The sequence below is a fragment of the Phyllostomus hastatus genome, unplaced genomic scaffold (assembly GCF_019186645.2).
Source record: "Phyllostomus hastatus isolate PE091 unplaced genomic scaffold, TTU_PhHast_1.1 phas_scaffold_501, whole genome shotgun sequence".
NCBI lineage: Eukaryota > Metazoa > Chordata > Mammalia > Chiroptera > Phyllostomidae > Phyllostomus > Phyllostomus hastatus.
Genome location: NW_025334033.1, coordinates 21,463,744 through 21,487,530, shown reverse-complemented (window position 1 = coordinate 21,487,530; position 23,787 = coordinate 21,463,744). Strand labels below are relative to the sequence as shown.

The 23,787-nt window shown below is 39.2% G+C and overlaps 1 protein-coding gene across 1 annotated transcript in view; it reads left to right on the top strand.

The window, feature by feature from the left end:
• Positions 1-1,048: 1,048 nt before the first annotated feature.
• Positions 1,049-23,787, top strand: part of MNS1 (meiosis specific nuclear structural 1) — a 58,794-nt gene continuing 36,055 nt past the window's right edge. Inside the window, exon 1 of the mRNA XM_045823824.1 lies at positions 1,049-1,173. The gene's annotated coding sequence lies outside the window, so the exon portion shown is untranslated. The remainder of the gene's footprint in view (positions 1,174-23,787) is intronic.

Here is a 23,787-nt window from a genome sequence, read left to right as displayed (position 1 = left end):
AACTTTAAAACTCTTGCTTAAGGTTTTCTGTGGATTTGGACCAAGTGAAAATTTAGAGGGGTGACCTTTGGTAATCAGCCTCAGGAGCTGGTATTCGAAAGCACAGGCAGCAGCCTCCACCCTCCTGGCCTGGAGATAAGGTCTGCCAACTCTGGGAACCTGTGGTCACAGCAGCCCGGCTCTGGGCCAGTCCGAGTGGGCAGGGAGGTCTTTGGAACAGGCTCCTACCCGATTCCCCTCTACTTTATAACCCAACAACCCCATTCGGGGTTGTTCAATGTCTTAGATTAGCTCACAGTTAAGATTCAGGCGCTATTCACTGGCAAAAATGACATGGAATGCACAGACATTAAACACTGAATATTTATCCCCTCAAAAAGAAGTATAATACCAGGAAAAACTGAAAATAGACTCAAAATAGTTTTCATTTTTCCAATTGTCCTGTAGAATAATTTGAATGTGTGGTAAAGAGTATCATCATTCTCAATTTAAGCAAATGTTTCAGAATCTGTGAACCCAACCAAGGCCAACTGAACCGGAAAGCCTTCTCTTCTGATTGCAGGCCTTGGCTCCCTCTAGTGTCCCTGACTCAGCCTTTGTTTCAGGCTTAAAGTGCCCCGAACTTAACTCTACTTAAATGGGGACTCAGAGCCCAGTTCAACCAACTTCCCTGCCACTTCACCCTCACGTTAACTCTTCGTCACGTGCACCTTCTCACTCTGAGCTCCCTTGTTATTTTCTGTTGCTCATAATTAACATGTTATTGTATGCAGTTTATAGGATAACTGTTTTGTGTGTGTTGCTTTCTCCCCCGAAAATCATACTTGTGTCTTTTACTCAGAAATGGGAAAAACACATATCACATGAGAAGTTAGGTGTCTAATAATTTAAATTTGTAATTCAGGAAGTTATAGTCAATAGGAAAGCTGATATGGCTTCCTCCTTGCACAAAATGGGGAACAGATCCAGAAACAAATTGCTGCTTTGTTCATGCCACAAGGGTCTAGTGAAACTTTGAAGTCACTGTGCTGGATGTGGTGGAAGAGACAGACGTGCAAAAGGTGGGTCCATCTCTCAAGGACCTTTCAATGAGGCGTGAAGAACAGGTCATGTGCCCCATCACCAAAGGTGGAAACCCACAAGGAATGCAAAAATAAATCTGAGGGATCTCAGGTGAGGGAGATAAAGGGTCAGCTGAGGAACAAAAGGGTGGTTTATGGAAATAGTAGCACCTGAACCCAATCTTAAAGGTGTGAGGTGATATCTCATTGTGGTTTTTTTTTTAATGTATTGAATATGCTATTAGTTGTCAGTGTACCTGTTACATAGTAAGGGGTGGAGTCTTAGGTATTCGCCAGACTAGAGCACCCCATGTCGTTGGGCTGTGTGTGTGTGTGGGGTGGGGGCGGGAGGAGGTTCCAAGAGAGAACAGTGCTGCTTGCTCAGCTCTCAGCCGGCTTTCAGTCACTTCCTCCACTACTCACAAGCAAATTGGGCTCTTCTGGTGCTGATTCCCAGATAGGTAAGTTTGTGTACATTCTAGGACCCTGTGAGTCTCTCCAACGAACTCTCCTGTGAAGCTGGGAGTTTCTCCTGCCACCTCAACCCCCCCACCCCAGATTTTTTCAGCCAGAGGTTTCAAGGCTTTATTTCCCCATGCTGGGACCTTGGGTTACGCAGTCTGTCTCAATTCCTAGTTGTTCCTCCCGGTTATCCACATGCAAATGTGGGACTGCCTGGTCCACCAGCTGCCTCCTTGTGTCACATCCTCTCCACCCTGGTTGCCTATCTCTGCCCCTCCTACCAGTCTGGATGAATATTTCTTCTTTAATTCCTTGGTTGTCAGACTTCCAGACAGTTCAATTTTCTAGCAGTCCTGCTTTTTTTTTTTTTTAATTTGTTGTTGTCCTTCTTTTGGTTGTACAAGGAGGCAAAGTGTGTACAAGGAGGCAAAGTGTATCTACCTATGTCTCCATCTTGGCTAGAAGTCCAAGATGTACTCTTTAGCCTTTTTTTGTCTGAGAAGCTCCTTATTTCCCCTTCCCTTTTAAGTGAGAGCCTTGCTGGGTAGAGTAGTCTTGGTTGCAGGTCTATTGGGAACCACTTTGTGTAGTATCAGAGGCTGTAGCCCTGCGCAGGCAAGGCCTTGAAAGAGGCCTAAAAGTTTCAACCGGAATGCTGGAGGGAGGCATGATCCAATACTAGCACCAAGGGTTCCCGTGGGAAATCAGGCCTAAAGAATGCATTATATCCCTTGCTTTGCTTTGAACAGCCCTATTGCCATGAATCATATATCTAAGTCCAAAGCAGAAGGAATGAATTCCTGAGCTCATGAACCATGCTTTAACAACCAGCTGGCATCAGTGTGTCTAACAGACCCTGACCTGAGGCAATCTCTGTGTTCCTTTGACTGTTACCTATAAACATTTGTTTTCTGTAACTATGGCATTTAGACATTGATTGATGAGCTTTGCATGAATACTGTATACCCCTGCACATACTGAGCAATAAAAGCCATTTCGGAGAAGGGTTCGGGGCATTCTCCACTAGAGGGAATCACCACCCTTTTTCCCACTAGAACAATGGATTATATCTGGGACAACTCATTTCTTCCACTACTGGAAGAACTCCGCAGGACAGGGCATCCCACACAAGTCTTTGCTTTTCATTATTTGGAGTATTTCATGCCATTCCCTTTTGGTTTGTTGTGTTTTTGTTGAGAAATCAGCTGATAGCCTTATTAGAGCTCCCTTGTATGTTACTAGCTGTTTCTCCCTTGCTGCCTTTAAAATTTTCCCTTTGTCTTTAAATGTTGCCGTTTTAATTATGATATGTCTTAGAGTGGGCCTCTTTGGGTTCATCTGGACTGGCACCCTACCCCTCTGCTTCCAGGATTTGCAAGATTTTCCCCCTCACCAAGTTAGGGAAGGTTTCTGTCATCACTTTTTCAAACAGGTTTTCTATTCCTTGCTCCTTTTCTTCTCTTTCTGGTATCCCTACTATTCAAATATTGTTATGTTTCATGTTGTCCTATAGCTCCCTTAAATTATCTTCATTCTCTTTGTGTCTTTTTTTTAACTGTTGCTCTGACTGGTGTTTTTTTCTACCTTGTCTTCCAACTCACTGATTCGATCCTCTGCTTCATCTAACCTGCTTTTTAGTTCCTTCTAGTGTATTCTTCATTTCAGGTATTGTATTCTTCATTTCCTCCTTGCTCTTATTCATAGCTTCTATGTCTTTTTAAATTTTGATGTAATTTCCACTAAGTTCATTGTAGTTCCCAAAAAGTCCCTTCTAGTTCCCAATGAGCTCCTTGAGCATCCTTATAATCATTATTTTGAACTCTATGTCTGATAGATTGTTTGTCTCAATTTCATTTAGCATTCTTTCTGTGGATTCATTTCCTTTTGATTGGGGGTTGTTTCTTTGTCTCCCCATTTTAGGTGACTCTTGTATTAGATTGTTCTGCTTTGACTCCCTGTCTTCATGGGATGTCCTTCTGTTGTAGGAGATTCAAGGGTGCAGTCTCTTTGATATCCTGAGCTTGTATGCTCTTGGGATGCCTTTTATGCCTTTTATGTGGGCTCTCTTGTTGTAACTGGGTTTTGGTTGTTGTTGGGTTGTTTTGTTGGGTTCTTCCCCCTGGCTGGATGATTGAGAGTCACACGTCCCACCACATCTTTTATATTGTTGTATAGGTGCAGACAGTGCAAAGCATCCTCTGTACTCCTTGATTTCAAAAATTCACACCAGCTGAGATTCTGTTGATTGTTCTGGTTGCTTGTTGGAAGATCAACTAAAAATCTGTGCTGAGAACACAAGCAAGTGGGCTCAGCTTCTACCTACTTGGCCTCCATCTTATCTCCTCTTATTTTCTTATTTTTAGAGAAGGGAGGGAGGAAGGGAGAAAAACGTATTGGTTGCCTCTCACACATGCCCCAACTGGGGACCAGCCCACAACCCAGGTGTGTGTCCTGATTATGAATTGAACCAGTAATCTTTAGCTGTGCAGGGCAATGCTAAACCAGCTGAGCCATGCCAGTCAGGGCCCCTGATTGTTTTTCTATCACATGAAATCAATGAGCCTTACGTGTATCCAGAGGAAAATAGTTCTGTAGCAGGTGGTTTTAAAATACCTAAATAATGTTATACTATTAACTTCTGGTTAAAAATATAACAGCATGTTAGAAACAAAGAATTTTATTTTCCTAGCATTCCAATCTGGGTTCTCCAAGAAGCAAACTCAGACAGAGATTAATGAGCATGCAGACCCTGCATTAGGAAGTACCCAATGGGATCAACATTTGTGGAAGGGAAGGAGGCAGGGCTCATCAGAGGCAAAAGCTGAGCTCAAAGCAGTCTCAACAAAGGCCTCGGCTCCACTCTAGGGGTCTCTTCCAAAGAGCTGGGATGGCCTTTGAGAGTTGACTCCCCTTGCAATGTGGCATCTAAGCTTTCACACACCCACATCAACCAGGTATTGGACACAAGCTAATCCTGGGTGAGAGAGGTTTCTCTGTAGTCACAGACAAGTTCTGGAGAGGACTGAGACCTGAGAGCTGTCTGGCAGCACTGTCAACAATAAAGGGAAATAAGTACTTCAACCTAAAGACAAATCTGGGAAACATGGCACAGCATCCATTATACCTAGTGTCTTCACATTGATGGTCCTTTTCGGTTGCTAACGTTACTCTGAGTGTCTATTGCAAGGTAGTTGGGTAAATTATATAAGAGTCTCCACTGAGTTGGCTTTACTACAGAGGAATCTTGTTAATGCTCTGCTTCTGAAATGCTTTCACTTTTCTATCCCTAATATGTGCTATCATCATATGCAGATAAGAGTGTTTTTTTTTCTGATGTTACTCTCATTCTTATTTAACATTTTGGGAAGAACTCACAGGATGCGTAAGGCTCCTGGACTTGTTTTTTAGCCATCGCAGTGGCCAGTCTGGCTGATTAGGAAGATAAGATGCCACTCTCATTAATTCTGTAGACTCATTTGAATCCAGCTCCCAGGAGTTTTCCTTAAAATAAACAAACAAAATGAATCCCTCAGCCTACATGACGTTGGAGGAACTAATTATTTAGGTTTCCCATTATAGTTTTGTGTATATAAGGACTTCAGATCTGGGCCTTGAGTAAAGCATTAATGAGATTTAATGTATTTTGTGGCTCAGAGGTGGGAAATAAAACTGAGACAGCCCACATGAGTAGGAAAAATGATCCTTATTGTGTTACTGAGGCACTGCGGACCCATGATTGTGGGCTTTACTGCTCAGGCCTAGTCAGTGGGCATAAACAAAAGGACCTTCTTTCTACTATGGTTTTTCTGCCCTGGCAAATTTAGTCTCTGAAATAAGACTAAATTATACCTTACCTTGTTCATCCCTGCAGAACACGTGAACATGAAAGGGCAAGGAAGTTATAATTAGTAAATTCTATAAATGTCTGAGAAAGCGTTAAGCACATGATAGTTTCTTATTAGAGATGGTCTGCTTGCCTGGAGTTCTAATGTGGTTGGGATGAGGAGTCGGTGTCAGGTGCTTGCTGGGCCCAACTCTCTGCACTACTCCCTGCATCTGGGAACAATGAGAGACATTCACCTGCTTCCTCACAGCTTCAGTTTATTGCTGAGGATGCTGTACTCAGTGTTTTGTTGGGATGCAGTGTGGTCCAGTGGCTTGACATGTGACTATCAATTCCTGGCTTCATCACTTAATAGTTGTATTATCTTAGGCATCTAAATTATCTGCTTTGGTCCTTATTTTCTTCCTATCTAAATTGACAGTCACCGTAGTGCCTTTTCCTAGAGGAGTTAAAATGATTCCATTAGATGTTACATATGAAGTACTGGTGATGCATAGTAAAACCAGTAACCATTAGAGCTTATTATTTGCTAGGAATGAGTTCATAGGTATAAGAGTAGGTTAAGAATTATGTGGACAATTTCGGAGACAAAGAGAGGGGGTGTTGGCCTTGGTTGAGCTGATAAGTATTTGAATATATACATTTCAGAATATAAAATAGCAATGAAGAATAGTTTCCATGTAGAGATGAAACCAATGAGATAGATTCCCTCTTTAAAGTTAGATGTAACAGTGGGAGCTGGATTAAAGCAATTTAACAATAATAAAGGTAGTATTAAATATTAAGGTAGTGGTGGCTATTGCTGTCAGTGGAAGTCCTGGAACACATATCTGTCAATCACAAAAGATACAACTCAGTCAAGGAATTAGACTTTCCTATGCCAAAAAACCTCCTCTAGCTGAGCAGAATAAGATGTAGCCTTGCCAGTCTCAACAACCCGCTTTTTTCACAAGAAAGTACTGATTACATAAGTAATAGTTTACTTATTTGTCAAAAAATCCCTCATGATCAGAACATCAAATTTTGATCTGGAAGCCAACTTAGGCTCTGCTCCACTGTTTTAGTAACTGGACAGGAGGAAAGTTCTCTGTGAAACCTAATATGTTTCCAGTGTTCTTCTTACACATTGTAGGTATTTTATTTGGAAATTTATAACTTCCATGTTAGAATGCCTACTGGTTTTATGTTTTAAAGAAGTGTTTCTTACATACTATATTGCTTTTTCTAGTTGAACACACTCCATATTTATTAATTCAACAAGTATTCATTGAATGCTACAACGAACCAGTTATATTATGTTCATATTTTTTGTGCAACTCTCACCACTGTCCATCTCCAGAGCTCTTTTCACTTACAAAACTACAAGTCCTCATCCCTCCTCTCCTTTGCAACCACCATTCTACTTTCTGTCTTTATGAACTTGACTACTCTAGGTACCTCATGTAAATGGAGTCATACAGTATTTGTCCTTTAGTGACTGGCTTATTTCACTTAGCATGATATCCTCAGGGTTCATCCATGTTGTAGCATGTGTCAGAATGTAATTCCTTCTTAAGGCTGAATAATATTCCAGTGTGTGTGTGTGTGTGTGTGTGTGTGTGTGTGTTACATTGCCTTTATCTATTAATCCATTAATGGACACTTGAGTTGCTTCTACATTTTGGCCATTGTGAATAATGCTGTTATGAACTTGAATATATAGATATCTCTTCAAGACCCCACTTTTACCCTGGCTGGTGTGGCTCAGTGGATTGAGTGCTGGCCTGTGAACCAAAGGGTCACTGGTTTGATTCCCAGTCAGGGCACATGCCTGAGTTGCAGGCCAGGTCCCCAGCAGGGGGTGCATAAGAGGCAACCACACATTGATGTTTCTCTCCCTCTCTTTCTCCTTCCCATCCCCTCTAATAATAAATAAATAAAATCTTCTAAAAAAAGATCCTACTTTCAATTATTTTGGGTATATTTCCAGACATGAAATTGCCAGATCATATAGTTCTATTTTTCAGTTTCTTAAGGTAGCACCAAAGTTTTCCATAGTCACTGTCCTCAAGGGTTTTGATTTTGCCATATCCTTGCCAATAATTGTTTCCTGGTTTTGTTTTGGTTAAAAAAAACAAAAACCAGTAGTTATCCCAGTTAAGGGATGGGAAGTGGTATCTCATCATTTTGATTCCCTAATTACTAATGATTCATGATGTTGAGCATCTTGTCATGTGTATCTTGACTATTTTATATATTCTTTGAAGAAATGCCTATTCAAATCCTTTGCCCAGTTAAAAAATGTGTTTTTGTTGTTGTTGAATTGTCAGTTCTCTGGATATTATATCAGGTATATAATTTGCAAATATTTTCTCCTACTCCATCCTTGGCACACAAGTATTTTATTTTGATGTAGTCACATTTTTTTTTTTCACTTGTTGTCTGGGCACTTGGTGTCATGTCCAAGAAATCACTGAAAATCAGTATTGCAAACATTTTTCCCTATGTTTTCTTCAAACAGTTTTACATTTTGGCTCTTATATTTTGGTCTCTGATTCATTTTGGATTAATTTGTGTATGTGGCATAAGGATCCAACTTTATTCTTTTGCATGTGGCACCTGCACTTACACCTAAAGTTTCACAGATGTTCCCATTGTTTGTGAGCCACCACATTATTCCAGTGACATCCAGCCAATTCCCATGTCCCCTAAATATCAGATGATCTATTTGTGCCAAAAAATGAAAAAAGGGCTAAGCACAGAGACAAATATTTGTACATAATTCACACCTGTGTGCTTGTTTGAGGGTATCTTAAAATGTGAAATAACTGTTACCTACTGTGATATTTCCATATTTTCTCTGCTTTATTCACATCTATTTGTTTGATACCTAAAAAAAAACCCTAAAAACAAGCATTTAAAAAGTGGTCAGGCCCTGACTGGTATGGCTTAGTGGATTGGGTGTCCTCCTGCAAACCAAGGGGTCACTGGTTTGATTCCTGGTAGGGGCACATGTTTAGGTTACAGGCCAGGTCCCTGGTTGGGGGCATGCAAGAGGCAACCAATAGATGTTTCTCTCACACATCAATGTTCCTCTCTCTCTCTCTTTCCCTTCCCCTCTCTCTAAAAATAAATAAAATTTTTACAAAAGTGGTTGGGTTCCTGGAACAAACAAGAATATTTCTGTTGGTGGACATATCTGCAACCTAGGCCTCACAGTATGTCCACAAAAAATGTTTCTGTAAAGATGAGCCCATGATCCAAAATTATAAATATCCAAGGAAATAATCACCAATTGTGGGAGTCAACAGAAAAATCTAATAGCAAAATTTAGATCTCTGAGAACTTTATATTATGAAATTATCAGACACAATAAACTTTGTTTAAACTTATTAAAAGAATGAAGGAATAAAAATTATAAGACAAATAAGATTAAGGTATTTTCTATTTAACACAGTACATTTTGGAATAAGTGTACCCAAGGTTAACTGAGCTAGCTAGCAAGCTTTCTGGGTGTATTATAAGCCCAGCCCACACCTACTCTCACAAAACAACCAAGGAAGAATGTTATTAGAACAATTCTGATGGACATTAACTGATTAATGAGAGAAAAATGTATTCTTTTTTTTTTAAGATTTTATTTATTTATTTTTAGAGAGGGGAGAGAGAGAGAGAGAGAGAGAGAGAGAGAGAGAGAGAGAGAGAGAGAGAGAGAGGGAGGGAGAAACATCAATGTGCGGTTGCTGGGGGTTATGGCCTGCAACCCAGGCATGTACCCTGGCTGGGAATCAAACCTGTGACACTTTGGTTCGCAGCCCGCGCTCAATCCACTGAGCTACGCCAGCCAGGAGAAAATGTATTCTTTAAATATAAAAATAAATTGATAAAATTGAATTTTCATTTAGGAAGAAAATTCTTCACAAGCAAGGGAATAAAACTGTGAAAAGCAGTTTACAGTGTGTAACTTAGCTGACCATACTGTGTATGTTATAGTATTTGTTACACATCTGTAAATATATGTGTAGTTTCCTAAGGTGTTAATAGTTGTAATCTCTGGATGATAGAAATACAACGATCTAGTTGTACTAGTTATCTGTATATCCTTTTTTTTTACAATGTACATGTACTGCGCTTGTGATAATAAAAGCAAAACCAAAAAAGCTACAGCAAACATACTTAGAAGTGAAATGTCAAATATGTAAGTCAAGGATGTACCTGTTAGTTCTTCTATTTATAATTTTATTGTAGGTTTTAGCCAGTTCAATAGAGAAGAAAAAATTAATGGTATTCAGAGGAAAGAAAAGAAAAAGTGTTCATGAATATAGAAAACTGAAGAGATTCTATAAATAGAATTTTAAAAGGAATTCAGCAAAACTAGTGGATATAAAGTACAAATGCAGAAATTATTTACATCCCTATATAACAGCAATAAACAAAGTTATTTTTGCAAAAGGAACAGTGGGAGACATCTGTCTGCCCCTCCAGACTTACTCTTCACCCTTGCCTACACCGCAGCACCTCACTGACTGGCAATAACAGGTTCCCTTGTTCTCTGGCTTCTGGTTAGTTTCAGTCACTGCTGACACTAGCTGGAGATCAAGAGAGGGAGAGATGAGGGTGGGGATTCTATTGCCTCACCTCTCTCTCTGTGGAGTTGTTCATACCTGGCTATATGCCTTGATTGAAGGTCATAGGTCCCATCCAAGGATTCTCTACACATAGCTTTTTGTGTCTTTGGGTTCTGGAAAATTGCCTCCACCCTTGCCCTTAGGTTTATGAGTACTAATAGTTCCCCAAAGTTACTGTGCAGTCCCTGGTGGTTTCCTTAAACCCCATTTATATCTTTGTAAATGACGCAAATGAGGGCACTGTTTCCTACTTAGGCCTTACATGAGTTATGTCAGGGGGCTCTGCCCACAGAGCCCCGCTGTCCACCATGGATGAGAATAAGTCTACCAAGACATGATCTGCTTGGAGAGGAAAGGTGGTCGATCTCAGAGGAGAAGGGCCAAGAGCTTTTTCCTCAAAGGGCTTTTATTGGGTTCAGTTTGCACAGGAATACAGGTAAAGTTCATCAATCATTGTCGGGGAGTAAGGATCAAACAATAAATAACATACAAAGAACTATGAGGGCTTATTCTGAGTCAGGGTCAGTTAGCTAAAGGGCTATAGAACTTTGGGAAACAAACTCATTTCATGCTTGGATCCTTATCAGAAAAGTGAGAGCATTCTTAGCAAAGCAGGTTTCACAAGATTTTATGTATTCTTTCTTAGGCCTGGTTGCCCCAGAGAACTGCCCATTCCTGCCCAGGGCTGCACTGCCCTCTGTCATTGTTTCAGGGTTAAGTCAGGCAGGGGAAGTAAGGCAGCCAAGAGATTAGGAGACTTCTTGCAGACAGAAAAAGGGCTCAGGCAATGTCAAAGCCCGAGAGGTGAGGGTCCATCACCCCCCTTTTTTTTATCACCCCCCAAGTCCTTCCCTGAGGGCCCTCTCATGACCATGCCTGTCTTAGGTCATCTCTCCCTTGAGGAATCTTACCCATCATTGGCTAACTGGTCGTATGCCGAGGGCCAAGCAGAGTGAAGTAAAAGGAGACAGAGGTGGTGCCCCTACCAGGAAGATAAGCTTTGACTCCTTAGTAGCTTATGGTCCCTGAGTAAAAGTGACTTTTACTCAGCCTTAGCCACGGAAGGTTACAGCTTCTGAAACCAGGCAACGCAGTTCCCAACAGATTTAGATAGTATTTATGATAGCAGTAATTACAGGACTTAATTAAAAGACATTAAAAAAAGACATCATAGAGATGTGCCCACTACATTGATAGGGGATACACTGCCTTGAGGACATTGGTTTTTCTCCAAATTGGTCCATAGATTCAGTGAAATTCCAATCAAATTCCCAACAGTTTTTCTTTCCCTTTTCATGAAACCTGCCAAGAGAAAGCTAAATTTATATAGAGGATGGAGGGTGAAGAATGGCCAAAAAATATTTGAAGAACAATAAATCAGGTAAAGCCTTGCTGTACTAGGTAGCAAGTATTATTATAAATGTGTAGTAATTAAAACTGAAACTGGAACATTACAGATCAACAAGGAAAAGTGATGATTCTGGCACAGTGGTTGTCCATATGGACAAAAGAATAATAAAATTATACACCCACCTCACATTATTCAAAAAAAAATGTAAGTTCCATGTGAAATATAAAAGGATCATGAAAACTTTATGATCTTACATGATTAAAGGTTTGTTTATATAAGATAAAGAGCCCTGACTGGTGTGGCTCAGTGGACTGAGTGCCACCCTGCAAACCAAAGGGTCGCCGGTTTTATTCCCAGTCAGTGCACATGTCTGGGTTGTGGGCCAGGTCCCCAGTAGGGGAGGGGGGCATGAGAGGCAAGCACACATGGATGTTTTTCTCCCCCTCTTTCTGTCCCCCTTCCCTCCTCTCTGAGAATAAATAAATAAAATCTTTTAAAATATAATGCAAAAACCTCACATAAAACATAAAGGAAATAATTGATAAACTTGACCACATTGGATTTTAAGTTTCTGTACATTAAAACACATTTTAGAGAAAGTAAAAATATAGCTTGGAGAAAACAAAATAGATGTACATGTAATACCATAGAATGAGCTCATAAACATAAGTGGAGTTAAAGCAATTTGCAGAACTATAGCTCAGTCTTATTATTAAAGCATGCAAAATAATATCACATTTTTTAAAGTTTGATTCATAGGATTAAAAGTATAAAGATACACATGGGAATGATAAATGCTATTTGGTACAGGACAGTGTTATCTCTAGGCAGAAGAAATGAGACCAGAAGAGGCACACTAGTACACAGCTTCTACAGTTTTTATGTCAGGTATGGAAGCATGGGTGTTCACATTGTTCTCCATACTTTCCTGCTGTCAGAAATATTACCAATGCAAGTGGACATGACAAAAGTAGAAATAAGATGTCAGAAATCCAAGTTCCATAAATGTGGGATTTAGATTTTAAAAATCTAAACTACATGTGAACTATAATACTTGAGGGAAAAATAGGAAAATACCAGCATTGTTTAAATGAATAGGCATTAAAAGGAAGATGAAATACTTTCTTAATAATGGGAATTCAAAACTAATTTTTTGCTACAAAACTAACCAACACTAATAATTCAGTGTTGACCCGAAGTAAAAGCAAGGTAAGAAAATGCAGAAGCCAATGAATTTAAAAAAATGACAGAATTGGATGAAGTAGGTGTGGGCACAACCAAAGTCCCTGACCTCAGATGTCCATGGGCTCTTCAGAAATTGGTAAAGAATTTCGTAAAACCACTATCTGTCTCCTTATAAAATTCTGGTAGAGGGCCTGCTGAAGTTCTGAACACAGGAAAAAAAAACCCATCACAATGCTTATTTTTTTTTTTTAATGAAAAGAATGACCTTAGTATTATAATATGTCTGTCAGGTCAAAATGCCTGCCCAGAGAACTACTGAACCTTTTTGTGAAAGCATTAATTTGCAAATCTTAAAAAATAATGTTGGATTCAAAATCAACTTGACTTTGTAAAGATTCAAATCTGTCAGTTGAATCTAATTTTCTTCTGTGATGGGTCTGTTGCAGGGCAGCAGCAGTGTAATTAATTGCTTGAGGCTCAGAAACCCAATTAATCTTTAAGTTGACTTTTATTTCATAGAATGTGAGTGCTAGAAGAGGCCTCAAGGATTATCTAGCCTACCCTCTTCATTTTATAGAGGAGGAAACAGACGGAAGGGAGTTTAAATGACTTGTTCAAGGTCAAAGACACTGTCTGTCCTTGCCACTGCATCCCCTAACTAGGTTCAGGATTGCTTCCTTAAAGCCTTTATGAGTTTCTTTGCATCTGATCATGATATATTGTTTGAACACATGTTTTTCTTATGCTATAGCCTTTCACAAAATATATGGAAATTCATCTCCTAAATGTCTCCCTGCAAGGGTTTCCAAGCCTCAGTTTTTAAAATGTGAAGCCTGTTTCACAATGTTTATGCAGCGAAGGTGAAGTGGGAAGCACACTGTCCTAAGTCCTCACACTCAGCAGAACTCTGGAGATGGAGGAGCAGCCCTGTGTGGACTTGTGGAAAAACAGGGAGACCAGTGTGACAGTGTGAGCAAGGCCTCATTCTGGTGGTACCTTGCAGGCCATTCCATCCCTTAAGTCTTCTTAGTGCCCGATTCCAAGACGTAAGTAGAAAAAGCTGGTGCGTGGAGTATAGAGACGATACAGAAGGGCAACAATGATAACAAAGATGACATGTGAGACAATCAGAGGAAATGAGACAGCCACTGTAAATGTGGGAAGCGTGGTGGCAAGCCCTGTGTCCCTGTGACAGCCATGGAAATAATCCACTCAAATCCACCTTTAAGGGAACCTGCTGCAAAAATGGTGGTTGTTCAAGAACCTCCTGCCGCTGCCTGTTCAGATCTGCTGCAGCTTTCGGTAGTGCTGAGGCCACGCTGTCCCGCTGTCCCGGAGCTGCTCCCAGCCAGGTCCTGAGACCAGCCAGCTGTTAGAGCTGGGACTTTCTCACTCCAATCCCTAATGGGAAGTCTTGCTTAGGGACTTCCACCATCCTGGCAGACCTATCAGTTGTACTGCCCTTTGAAGCTCCTGCTTTCTCCTCCTCTCCTTTTACAGGTCAGACCTGTATCAGTTCTGAAGGCTCTCTCTGCTGACCTCCATTTCCCCTCCCACTTTATCTTTTATCGGATTTTCCCCAGAGAAAACTCTTGAACAGCCAATTCTGTGTTGGCATCTGCATCTCAGAAGACCCTAGCCAATGCAGAGTATAGCAATTACTTGAGCTGATATCAAGGAGGGATAAAAGAATGACTTGAGACAGAATGAGGATCCTGCTTTGCTGGTGGGGGCCTAATAGTAACACTGTTTGCTTGTTGTAGTTGCCATTGTTGCAGTTCCTTAATTGTGTGCCTTCATAATGGCATGGCCTTAGGGTATATGTACTAAGAGGTGGTATATGTACCCAAAAACCAGGAATTATCTTCTGGAGGGAGGGCCCCTTTTAATACAGGCTTCCTCTGCTAGGTGAGTGTTCTAGGAACCCATCTGTATCAGTGTACTAGCTGGCATTGTGAGAGGCTGCATTCAGTTTCAGTGAATTTTTTGAAGACTTTTTCAATGAGTTTGCTCATTTTGTGATGGGTGATTTACAAGCACACTTGCCCACACCAATCTGGGTGTTCAGCAGTTTTTGACCAAAACACAGCATGACCCCTGTGCACTGCCTTCCTTATTCACGATCTCACCCCAAACAACTTTTGTGTTTGTTTGTTTCCCTGGATGAAAAAAGTCCTCAAAGGAAAATGTTTTGCTGATGTGGAAGAGGTGAAACAAAAAATGGCAGAAGCACTGAAAGGCATCAAAATGAATGAATTCAAAAACTGTTTTGAGCAGTGGAAAAAAGTCTTGATAGGTGTATTATTACACGGCATGGAGAGTACTTTGAAAGTGACTAAAGTTTAAACCTGTAAGAATAAATACATAATTTTTTAATTAATGAATTCCCGGGGGCGGGGGTTGGGTCCCCCTTTGTATTATAGTAAAATTTACTTCTGAAGGGGTTGGGGTGGCAGGAATCTATGTTTCATAGATTTCAAGATACATTGTTTTCTTTCTTTGCATTTTAACATTTCTGAAATTGAGATGGGTCTTAAAATAGATGATGTGCCAATTTAGTTGGCAGGGTTTTTTCTTCTTGACTGATGAATAGTATAATGGTACATCCTACCACTGATAATGTCATAGGTTCACAAAAATACATTAGGTCAATTCAGGTCATCAGATGCCAGGAACTGTAATAGATTCTTCAGAACTGAGGGAAGGAACTAGCCTTTGTGGGTTATTATTTGGCTATTTCCTAGGTATAGCTACTAGGAAAGGAAAAGAAAGCCCTAGGGAGCAGAGTTACATGATGGAGAGGTGCACAGTGGGTAACTATTTCTATGACTATAGTGATATAGAAATGGAGATCCAAGGAAGCATTAAAAATCATTTAAAATATGCTCTTTCGCTTCTGACTCTATTCACTCTTTTACTCTCCCCCCTCCTTTTTTTTTTTTTTTGCTACTTTTATGTCTATTGCTTACTTATAGACCATGGTCCGCCTTACAGTTCTTCTGGTTATTCTGTCACACTGCCAGCAGTAACTTGTACAATAGAATGAAACATATGACAAAGGTTTTCATTCTTTGTCCAGCCCCATGTTGATATATGGTTAGAAGGATCTCGTAGAGGACTAAGCAAATTCAACGAGCTTACCAATTGCCTCCAGGGAGATGAGTGAGATGGAGGAATCTGTTGCATGGATTTCCCCAGAAATATACCTGCTGATCTAATACTGGATTCCCTGGCACCCACTTTTTACTTTATTAATGTTCGAATACAGCTGTCTCCATTTTCCTACCATCACACTTCCCCGCCCCACCAACCCCCACCTCCTGCCCTCAATCCTACACCTCTTTGGCTTTGTCCATGGATCCGTCATACATGTTCATTGGTGACCCTTAGATTAGGATTGGAACCATTGTTTCCTTTCTCTCTAGACATAGTCTTTATGCCTGGATCAGTTTCCACTAGCATCCCCTGTGCTTCCAATAAGGTGAAATCTCTGCCTCTGAAAAAACACGAGTGTTATTCCTTATCAGTTACATAATTTCTGGGCCATTATTGTCTGTTAGCTCTATTAATTAATTGATACAACCTCTCTTTCTCTCTCTCCCCCAACCCTCTTCACTTCCTCTCTCTGCTCCTGCCCCCCCATGGCAGTTGACCAAGCAGGGCTGGGTCTGAGGAAAGTGTTCACAGCCAGCTGGGGCTCTTCGACTGCCTTCTTCATCTGCGGTTCCTCTTGGAGTGTCATCATGTCCCTCTTCCTCCCCAGGGCCGTAGCATTGCTGCTCAGGGTCTGACGCCCAGTCATTCTGCTTTCCTAGGAGGCTGCTCAGGCTCTCCTCACACCACCTTTCCCTGCCCTTCCCCTCTGGCCCTCCAGGCCCTCTCGAGTTTCTCCAGGTGCAGAGCTGGGGTGCTGTCATTTACTTAATCTTTTCTTTATCATTACATATTTGGATCATCCCTCATTATTTTGCTCAACTAGAAAATTTTACAAGTAAAATAGTGTATTTAATGGTTTAAATTTTTTGGTCTGGTTAATTTTTCATTAGAAAAAATGCCATAAATGTACGATATTTGATCAAATTAGGCACTTTTCCTAAAGCTACTAAATGAAAAAAGGCACCTTTCTAAAGGTAGCTTATATATGTATATACATATTAATATGTATACACATACTTTTTTAAAATCAGCAAGAGCTTTAGGGTTCAAAAGAGGACTTCTCTGCTCTTCACAATGAGTTAATATGAAGAGCAGAGGAGTGAAGCACCTTTGCTTCACCACTAACCAAGTTACAGTCTCTCTGCCCCACATGACAAATCCCTAAGCAACTGTTATTAGACACCCCAAGTTCCCTACCGTGTTTGAGTATAATATACACAACCCCCCAACAGGGTATGGGCATATCCCTTGTTTACTAACTTAGGTCACGTTCACTGAATTCTGTGCCTGTACCTGTTGTGTATTTGCTCTTTCTCCCGTGCTTAGCACGTGACTTTTCATGCAGAAAAAATGGACAATCATCTGGATGAAGGTCATGTTTTTCAATCATATGACATTTTAAATAAAAGTGGCTTTTTACCAAATTACCCAGATAAAAATTTTTTTCATATCCACAATGAATAAGCATTCTTCTATGTAGTGTTCCTCAATCCTGGAAATGCATGATATGAATTCTGTACTTAATTCCCAGTTTTATTTTAGAATTTACAAAGTCACGAATTTCCTATTTCCTATAGACTTGGTGAAGGTGCAAGAGCAAGAGTGAAAGTGAGGGATCAGGAAATGAAGAGACCCACTACTCTAGGTTTAAATGGGGTGACAGACAAGCCATTTAATAGTGCCCTCATCTCCCAACAGTTATTTAGCTCTTGGTCACATCAGCACATAGTCAATGTGATTCCTGAATCATGGTGGCTAAAATATCCAGAAACAGATCTTACGCTCTTAATGAAACAATCCAATGCAACATATGGAAGCAGGCCTATTCAGAATCAACCAGAAAGTACTCACTTCCTAATGGCACATAACATTATGAGACAAAAAGAGGGAAAGGAAGTTATATACGATGAAACCATTAAATGCAGATTTGCCACAAGGCAAAGATGGTAATGCTAGAACATTATGAAGTACAAAAACTGCACAAACACATTATATTTTAAGCACTTCATCTATTTAACAAACTATGTACACTCTTCAGCTAAATAAGATGAATTGAGATTCAAGAGGCAGCACTGTACTGGCAAATCTCACCCTAAAGGCGTCCATTAATATAAATCAACAGTAGCAATTTGGTTTGATCATTTATTTGCAAGAATCATTAAGGTTTATTAGCATAATTATTCCCTGTGGGATTTCATGTCGAGAAAATGAAAAATGGCATTATCAATATTTAAAAGATAAGTGTGTAATGTTCAGAGTACTTAAATAGTCATCTGCAGGTGGTGTCCAGCTGCAGCAAATTAGATTAGATTTGGGCATTTTTTTTTTGAACAACAAAAAAAAATTGTTCTAATTGCTTTATTGTATAAAGCAATCTAATTTTGTAAGTAATTCCTACTGTATAGTTAGAACTTCTGGGGTACACCTATTAACACGCCTTATTTCAGATTAGCAACTCTGATGTACTCCACCCTGTTATGTTGTAACTATTGGGAAACATTAATCAGTATAATCCATCATTTATTATTAGGAAAAGCTCTTTCCCTTCAGTATTCAAAACCTTTAGTCTAGACTTGTAAGTGAAAAGCTATCTTCCAAAGGGAAATGAGCCAGAAGATTTCTCCTTAATGCAGAGAGGGCATAAATCCTTCCTTAACAATGAACTGCCATTTATGATAGCAATAATTTATCATGAGAAATAATCTTTAAATATAATTTTTTAAAAAAAACAGACAATAGAAATAACTAAGCTTTCCAGCCAGGAAAAGACATGGAGGAAACTTAAATGCATATTGCTAAGTGAAAGAAGTCAGTCTGAAAAGGCTTCATACTATATGATTCCAACACTATAACATTCTGGAGACGAAATAGCTATAAAGACAACAGAAAAATTAGTGGTTTCCAGGGGTCTGGGGGGAAGGAGGAAGGGCTGAATAGGTGGACCGCAGGGGATTTTTAAATCAGTGAAACTACTTTGCATGATACTGTAGCGGTGGATACATGACATGCATTTGTCAGAACAAATAGACCTGTACAAAAGAGTAAGCCCTAATGTCAACTATGAGCTTTAGTTAATAATGTATCAATATTGGTTCATCAATTTTAACAAATGTACTACACAATGCATTGTATAATGCTAATGACAGTGGAAACTCTATGGGTGTGAAGAGGAAAGGGGACATATGGAAACTCTCTGTGATCTATCCATTTTTCTGTAGACCTAAAACTGCTCTACAAAGCAAAGTCTAATTAATTAAAAATAATTTTTAGACTATTTTTCCAGGTAAAATCAACTAATTATTGCAATTGGTTGATATAGATGAACATTCAGGCCAAAAATCCTTTTCTTTATTAAATTACATAAATTACTGTTAAATCTGAAATATCCATAGGTGGACTGGAAACAAAGGGCTACCACTAAAATTTCATTTAGAACCAAAGGTACTCAGTAGGGAGGCAAAAAAAAAAAAAAAAGGAAACCATGCATGGAGAGACACTCTCCAACGTGCTGGAAAATGGGGAAAGCCTAATGCTAGCAGTGGATCAGGAACATTGAGAGAAGCCTTCTGGAAAACCATTCCCCAACATAACGACACAAGATAATGCTAAAGAAAACTGAAGATAGTGGAGCACTGAAGGTAACAACATTAACAACCAAGTTCAAATCCAGTTCAACTCCTGCCTACACTGACTCAACCTCCTACACTAATGTTGTAGTAGAAGAACAGATGTTTATATTTCCAGGCATAAATGTGATTTACTATTGTCCCTACTGTCTTACACATGATGTCTGGCATTTAATCAAAAAAATTATGAGACCCACAGAAAAACAAGAAAAAAAACATTGTAAAAAGTATATAAAATGAAGCAATCAATAGAACAAAATTCATATATGATCCAGATGGTGAAATTCTCAGGAAATTTTAAATACTATGGTTAATATAATTAATGCCTCTATTGGAAAAGGTAGATAACACATGAAAAGATGAGTAATTTTTGCTGAGAAGATGGAAACTATAGGAAACAGTTAAATGGAAATGTTAGATAAAAATCAAAACCGTAATGAACATAAAGAATGCCTTTGACTGGCTCAACAGAAGACTAACACAGCTGTGGAAAGAGTCAGCAAATATGAAGATACAGTATATCAATAAAAATTACCCAAACAGAAACACAAGGAGAAAATGATTAGAGAAAAAGAAAAAAAAAACGAGCACTGAGAGTGTTGAGGCAGTCTAACATATATAGAAATAAATATGTATTGTGGATTTATATATGTAAGAGTAAAATGTGTGATAACAATAGTGCAAAATATGTGATAGAGGAATTAGAATCATACTGTGAGGTTTATAAACAATGAGGTAGAATTACAGTATTTGAATATCTAAATATACCTATTAAATGTTAGGGCAATCACTAAAAAATAATGAGATAAATAATAAGTTGATAGTGAAAATAAAATGGAACCACAAAAAAGGAAAAAGAGAAAATTAACAAACAGATACAACAAATTTTAAAATTAGAAAGATTGTATTTTAATCCATCCATATCAATAATATATAAGTGTCATAAATATACAATTAAAAGACACAGGTTGTCAGGAAGAATAAAAAGGAAATATCCAAATATGTGCTATCTATTAAAAGTCATTTTAATTTTTTGTCAGTCCTCACCCAAGTATATGTTTTATTGATTTGAGAGAGAGAGAGCTAGTTATCGGCTGCCTCCCTATGCACCCCAGCCACAGATTGAACCCATGGCTTAGGTATGTGCCCTGGCCTGGGACCGAACTCACAACCACAGGACAGCGCTCCAACCAAATGAGCCACCTGGCCAGGGCTAGAAAGCCATTTTAGACACAGATAAATTCAAAGTAAAATCATGGAGAAAAATGTGTCATGTAAACACCAGTTTAAAAAAGGCTGGAGAGCCAACATTAATATCAAGGAGACTTCAGAACAAAGACTATATTACCAGGGATAAAGAAGTCACTTCAAAATGTTAATGTCAAAATGTTATCAGGACATAATGATAATCCTAAAGGTGTGTACACCTAACAGTAGAACTTCAAAACACATGCATGAAAAAGAGAACTGAAGAGAAAAATAAGCCAATCCACAATTATATTTGATGACCTCAACACTTCTCAGTAATTGATAAAGCAAACAGAAATAGTTTAAGGATGTACAATACTTGATAGCATGCTCAACCAATTTTACCTTATTGACATTTATAGAACAAGCTCACCAACAAAACCAGAATAGACATTTTCAAGTGCACATGAAACACTCACCAGGACAGACCATATTCTGCACAATAAAATAAACCTCAATCCATTTAAAAGATTTGAAGGCATTCAGAGTATGTTCTCTGATTGTATTGTAATTGAACTAGAAATCACTAATAAAATGATGTTTGGACAACTGAAATATTTGGAAAGTTTGCAAAACACTGCTAAATAATTCATTGGTCGAAGAAGTCCTTGAATATTTTGAATTGAATGAATGAGAGAGCACAACATATCAAAATCTGTGCAAAGCACTAAAGCAGGGTTTAGAAGGAAATTTTAAAATTTTTATTTCCAAAGAAGAATAGTCTTAAAGATTTAAGTTCCCATCATGAGAAGCTATAAAAAAAGTAAATTAAAACCAAAGCAAGCAGAGAAATAACTAATGGTGGTAAGAGCAGAAATCAATGGACTTGAAAATAGAAAAGCAATAGAAGAAATAAAGACAAAAGTTTGCTCTTTGAAAATATAAATAAAATTAACATAACTGATGAAAAATAATATTCAAAGTTATTTCTGTGTAGAGCTTATTCCTATGTGCACAACATTAGTATAGTTTCAATAATATGCTCATTGAACAAATATTTATTTAGTACCATTTATATGCCAGGCACTATCTTAAATGCTTGGGATACATCAGTGTCCAACACAAAAATTTCTGATGACAGCCTAGCCAACAAGTTTTAATTGGAGGCTGCTTCATGAGAAGCTGTACATTAGCCATGTCTTTGGTATAGTTCATGTGGAAGCTGCTCAACTAAAGGGATGAAATGCACATAAGAGCTGCATGCTGGTTTTGAAATGTTTTGCACTGTACATACCCTGTGGTCAAGTTTAATTTTGTGGTAACTGAGTTCACAATAAGGTCCCCAAAAGATAAACATCGACAGTGCCCACCTGCTACACACACACACACACACACACACACACACAAACATTGACAATGCCCACCTGCTACACACACACACATGTCCTCTTCTAATATAGGAACATAATTTGAGTCTAAGGTGAAGTCTCCAGGCCCAACAGGGTTATCTTTTTTCTATCAATCTCTTTGCATTTCATTTTGAGAAGTTTCTACTGACATTTTCAAGCTCACTGATTCTCTCCTCATAAGTGTCCAGTCTATCGATTGGCTTGTCAAAGTCACTTGTCATTTGTTAGTGTTTTTGATTCCTCAAATTTCTTTTGGATTCTTTCTTAGAGTTTCCATCTCTCTGCTTACGTTATCCACCTGTTCTTGCATGCTGTTCATGTTTTCCATGAGAACTGTGCCTATATTAACCATAGTGATATTAAATTCTTATTTAATAATCACCAGCTATGTATCAAAGCTGAGTCTAGTTCTGATGCTTACTCTGCCTTTCAGACTGTGTTTTCTCCTTGCCTTTTAGCAACTTGCCTTCAGCCCTGTAGTTTTCTCATTGAAAGCTGGACCTGGTATATTGGGTAACAGGAACTGAGGTAAATAAGGCTTTAGTGAGGTATGAGGTGTTTTTTTTTTTATTACATGGCTGGAAGTTGGGCTGTGTTTAATGTTTGCTGTATCTGTCGGTGCCCGAGACTTCAAATTCCTCACTGTTTTGTTTCTGCCTCCTGTTACCCTTGGGTTTTCCTAAGAATTCTTGCTCAAGTGTGTTTTGCAGCACTCCTAGCTGTAACCAACTGTTATTACCCTGGAGTGCTGTTGGTGTTGTGGTCAAGCATGGAAAAGGGAAAGTACTTTTAATTTTATAATTAAATCTCTATTTGTAGGGCTGTGACCTTCACAGGTGTTTCTTAGCTTCTCTCTCTCCAATTAGGTGAGACAGGAAGGCTGAAGGAGGCTATAGTTGGAGAAATGCCCCAGGTGGGATACGGCTCTGGTAGAATGGTTTCCTCTGGATAGGAGACTTTTGCTATGGAGAAGGTTCTGGACACATTTCATCCCAGAGGAGATCTTTCTGGTTTTACACTGCGAGAACCTGGGGGTTCCTGGAGGCAAGACCCATGGAAGTATGGGGGCCTCCCTAAGACTGCAGCCTCCAGTAGTTTCACACTAGTCCATACTCAGTCTCTGTCAATTCATCAAAATTACCACTCAAGTGTCTCCGTTTAGGGCTTCCATGGCTTCTGCTCTGGGTAAGTAGGTCTTGCAGTGACTCCCTGTTTCTACCTCTCTCTCCAGATTTCCGTGTGGTGGGCTGCCCTGTGACCCCTATAATTAGTCACAGAAAAATGATTAATTTCTAGTTTACTTAGCTTTTTCTGGTAGTAAAGATGGAAATGATGACTTCTAAGCCTTTTATATTTTGAAGCTGAAACTGAAAGTCCTTTTTGTTATTAATCTTTAAGCAGAGATATTGCTACACAAGATGGATTCAAATTAGATAATGCAAACCGTCCATTTTTCACACTTAATACCTTAATTTTATTTTGCTTTTTAGTTTTGATGTAATTTCTCTAAATATGCCTAAATATCTCTAAAATCATTATTTGACTGTCTGACCCATTCCTGTCCTTAAATTCTTCCATTTAAAATGAACTTTAGTGTCTAACCTGCTGATAAAATAAACCAGACCTATATCCTGCCATATTTTTTCTCATTGGTACACAGGCCACGTATTACATAGCAGAATGATATCCATGTGGCCCATACATTTTATTCCCAAAGTTTACCAACAGCTTCTGTGTGTGGGGATGAGGAGCAGGCTCGGGCAAGCACAGGCTACCTGTCGTGCCTCACAGTTTCCCAGCAAGGGTGACAGTGACCATGCCTCCCTCTGCTGAGTACAAAGGCAATCAACTATACCCAGACGGCATAGACATTGGGGACACAGATGTTCTGCGCGTGG